The following is a 4969-nucleotide window of genomic DNA, read 5'->3' as shown; positions in this document are numbered from 1 at the left end:
TCAGGGAATAATTCCATCAAAACTAGGATTGGGAAGGGATTAATGAAGGGAGTTGCTTTTGTCAATGCAATTGTCAATGCAGGGGGTGAAAGCTTGTTTGCCTGCCCCTTGCTCCTTACTCCTCCTCTACATAGCTAAATGTCTCTGTTAACTCCATAATTTCCTTTGCAAAAGCACTCTCTGCAACCTTGGCCTATAGCCAGTTGCTTGTATTTTCACTCCAGGTTTAAATCTCAGCTTTCCCACCTAGTAAGTAGTACTTCAAGTCTGCAGTGCCTATGGACAAGGCACTTAGTAACTAGATGGGATTGGTAGAGAAAGATTGAATACAAGAGAGCCACACTTGGTGTTTTCTTTGCAATTTGACTTTATGATATTTAATAAAGGCAGCCGAATGGTGCAATGGATAGAACACTGGGCCTAGACTAACTGTGTGACCCTGGCTAAATTACTTAATCCTGTTTACCTCAGTTTTCTTGACTATAAAATGAGCTGGAGAAGGAAATAGCAAACTACTCCATTATCTTTGTCAAGAAAATCCCAGATGGGGTCATGAAGAATCAGTCATATCTGAATGGAGTCATGTTCAATCATGACTGAAATGTTATTAAACTAAATGATTAGGGGGAGGGAATTTTTATTGTGATTCATCAAGATATAAGGTCAATAGAAAGCAAGAAAAATTTCAAAGATGAATCTGGCTACAGTCATAGAAAATTTCCATATTTTAGTAATCCTCAGCCATCTTTCAAAAGTTATTGTTTTTGTTCAGTCATTTTTCTGGTCTAAGGCCAGATTTAAACTCAGGAAGATTAATCTTCTTGACTTTGGGCCTAGGACTCTATGCTCTGAGCCTCCTACTACCCTTTTATATATACTTTGATCAATATTTGATTTGGGGCTAGGGCCAGAAGCTGACAATAGAACAAGAAATTGTCATAGTGGGAATAATCTAAAAATTTGTAATCTGAATACCCCTCTGATGGACAGAGGAAACTGAAGTCTTTAGGATGCTTCTTCCATGCATATCATAGAGGCCCAAGCTGTTATAGTAGATGTTGACAAAAGACTGATAGAACCAATTGCTTGGTGGCTTGAGTATAGCACCACCTGGTGGAAAATAGGTAGTATACATACATAAACACATATGTCATCATTCTTGATTAAATTGATAATCTATTTTCTATAGATTTACATAAAGGAGTCATAACAGCTTACAGTAGTGCAATGTCCCAAGTATACATTATATCACAGACATAGCAGAAATGTCAATACTCCTACCCATCCTTATTCTAATCAGGCCATTTCTTATAATTTACAAATCCTCTATAACAATCTAACCACTCAAATCTTATACTTTTTCAATGACTTAATGACTTCCTTTTTCATCAAACTGCATTTCACTTCATCTATGCACTAGCAAAATCACTCTTTCAACTTTTCAAGGGGACTTTCAGGCTTACACACAGAAAAAAAACTTAATGTTGCCAGGGAACTAACCAATCTTCCCTTTTGGTGGTCTGCATGAAAAAAGACATTGGGAAGTACTATGTGAATGGAGGCCACAGAACTTGAGCACAAAAGCAAGGAAGAAGTGAATTTAATTAAGTTTTTGTAAATCATCCAGGAATAAGAATCTGTAATCCTTGGTTGAGAAGAGAAAGTAGGGAGAGCTTCAGAGGACCATTTGAGGTCAGTACAGTAGAGCAGGCTTGAAATGATTGAGTAAAAAGAACTAAATTATCCAATGAGTATCTTAGAGGCATGTTGCATATGGATATTTAGAGAACATAGCATTTCTTGGAAAGAGAGTAGCCAGCAAGAAATAGATGGTAACAACATGGACACCAAACTATACTCTGATGAAGAGATAAATAGTACTGAATCTGGAGTTAGCTGGAGTGAAGCACCAAATGGTGTGTGTGTGTGTGTGTGTGTAGGTTGTGGGAGGGAGGACATGTGTGTGTTTGGGGTGGGAGTAAAAGGGGAGAAGGAATCAATGTGACAGCAGAAATAAAGTTTACAGGAGAGGGAGCAAATGCGTTTTAGAGAAAGTCCAGACCAAGGATTGAGCCCCTCTAATATGTGAAAAGATTTCTCTTCCTTCCTTCTCTTTCATCCCCTTCCCTCAATTCCCCCATAGTCTACATGAGTCACAGTATCAATGAAGGACAAAGTTGGGGTTTTGTCTTCTATTTGATTTTCAGCTCTTCTTTAGTCTTCAGTTTGGTTCCTTATTGGTATTTTTCTTCCTTCTGGTGCAGTAGGATAGATTTCATTGTCATAGAATAGAATTTCCAAGTTCTAGACACTGGAAGTAGTAGAATTCCAGGTTCAGTAGTATTTATTTCTTCATCAGAATATAGTTTGGTGTCCATACTGCCTCACTTGTTACCATCTATTTCCTGTTGGCTACTCTCTTTCCAAGAAATGCTATGTTCTCTAAATATCCATATGCAACATGCCAAGCCACTGTCCATTCTTGCTTTCAGTAAACCTAGTCTTGATCCTAATTGTGGTTTTTAATCCCAAATCTCTTAGGCTATTTCCCTAATCCTGGTTTGATTTACCTTCATACACAGCCCTAAGCTATGATTTACAACTTTAATATTTCATGAGCCATTGGGATAAAAATCTCTTGACCCTCCAATTTGCTAGTCCACACTCATGTCTTACCTATATTTCCAGTCCTGTTTCATGTTATTTTCCTTTGTTGAATGAAGCTCCATTCCAGCCAAACTGATTTATTATTAATTAATAAGATTTATTAGTCCTTTACTATATACTAATCTATACTAATCACTGGAGATAGGAAAAAAAGGCCAAAATCGTCTTTTTCCTCTCTCAGATTATATACTAGAGAGGGAGGCAAGATGCAAATAATTATGTTCATACAAGACACATAAAAAGTATATAGAACATAGAGGAAACCTGAAAAATAGAAAGAGAACCAGGAAGGGCTTCTTTTACAAGAGTCTTGAATGAAGCCAGGGATTGATTCTAAGAGGTGGAGTTGAGAAGGCAGTAGATTTCAGTCCTGGGGTACATGAATGCAAAGACAAAGAGAAGGGAGATAGAGTATTATGTGTTTGTAGTTGACCACATAACTGTATATATGTGGAGAAAAGTAAATTATAAAAATTTTGAAAAGGTAGAAAAGCCAGGTTGTAAAGAACTTTAAAAATGCAAAATAAAAACATTTTATATATTATCCTAGAAGTAATAGGCAGTATGGAAGCAACCCCCTTTTGATTTCTCTAGATGTATTAAGAAATAATATATCTCCACTCTAAAAATCCAGAGGGGAGAACGTATCTAGAAGGAAAAGGTGATAGCATCAAGTGCTTCACTTGATAAAGGACGAGGATTGAGAAAAGCTCATTAGAAATAGCTATTAAGAGATCACTAGCAACTTTGGAGAGAGTAGGTTCAATTAAATGATGAAGTTGGAAAATGATGAAAAGGGTTTAGAAGAGAATGAGAAGAGAGGAAATTGAAGCACTCAATGTAGTTGACTTTTTCAAGAAATTTAGCTGAAGAGGAGAGAGGCTAGACAATAGCATTTGGAGATAGTAGGTACTACTGAGTTTTCTTTGATGATGAGGGAGATACTGCTGTGTGTGCAGACAGCAGGAAAACAGGCAGTAGATTGAAGATTGAAGAATTATTAAAAGAGTGACAGAAGGGGAAAGTTGTTGGAGAAGACAGGAAAGGATAGGATCAATATGAATATGGAGGAAGAATGGGCATCGACTAGGAAGGCCAATTTTGTGAGAGACAGAAGTGAAGGACACAATAGTGAGGGAAGTTATTTGAGAGATGTGAGATAAGAGAAGAGGGAGCTCTCAGCAAATGGCCTCATTTTTTTTTTTTTTTTTCTGTGAAATATGAGGAAAGATACTCAGGTAGGTGAAGGGCTGGAGGGGACAAGAAGTGGGAAGGCAATTCCATGAAATGCCTGAGGGGAGACAAGGTTTGGGACAGCCATTATAATGAGTGGGAAAGGAAACCAATCAGGGAAGAGTAAAAATGTTAACTTGTAATCAGAGCCCAGATGAGATCATATAACCAAGTTGTGGTGAACCTAGTGAACAGTTTTGTAACTTTTTCTAGCTTGGTTTAGCAGCACATAAATAGGAGCAAAGTGGCCAGTGCTGAGACTAATCCAGTACTGAGGTTTGGCAAGGTGTAATTGAGACAAAGAATTCAAAAGTAGAATATAATACAGAATTGAACAGGTTTGCCAATGGCCCAAGACTGGTAAGGGAGGAGAGCATACCCATTATGAGGATAATGGCCAAAGAAAGCATTGAGGGATGGAGAGATTTAGAGCCATAAGGATGAACAGCTTTGGTCACAGAGAAAGGTGGAATGATAAAATATTATAAAATAAAGGAATTTGGGAATTCATGAATATAGAAATGGAACATGTATGGGTGATATCAAAATCAATATGATCATTTTTAAGTGTAACATAAGGAGAACACTGGAATAAATAATAGGAACTGACTAGGATGAAGTCATGAATTTTGGCATCTCTTGGAATGAAGGCAAGACTTAGGGTAGAGAGATAAAAGTTGAAGTCATATACTGAACTAAGTGATGTAAATGTCAGTAGATAGCAGCCAATAGGATCTGGGTTGGATAATAAATTGAGAGAGTAAGCTCATTAGCAGTGAGGAGTGAGAAGTATTCTATCTACCCTACCTCAACCAATGAGTTGCAGGGTTGAGGGGTGGGGTATTGTAGTTTGTACTTCATTCTCTGAGAACCTTGACAGGAAGGTAATACCATGATAATCAAGTGAATTGGATTTAAGTGAGGGTGGGTTGTGCAATCACCAGTCTTACTTTCTTCTCTGGATCCATCTGGGTCTGGTGAAAAGATACAGATCAGGACAATCAGGACAATAGAGATTGAATCCTATTTCCCTCCATTCCCACTGTGCAGATGAAAAAACTGAGGAATA

The sequence above is a fragment of the Sarcophilus harrisii genome, chromosome 3 (assembly GCF_902635505.1).
Source record: "Sarcophilus harrisii chromosome 3, mSarHar1.11, whole genome shotgun sequence".
In the NCBI taxonomy this organism is placed as follows: Eukaryota; Metazoa; Chordata; class Mammalia; order Dasyuromorphia; family Dasyuridae; genus Sarcophilus; species Sarcophilus harrisii.
This window is presented reverse-complemented; position numbering follows the sequence as displayed.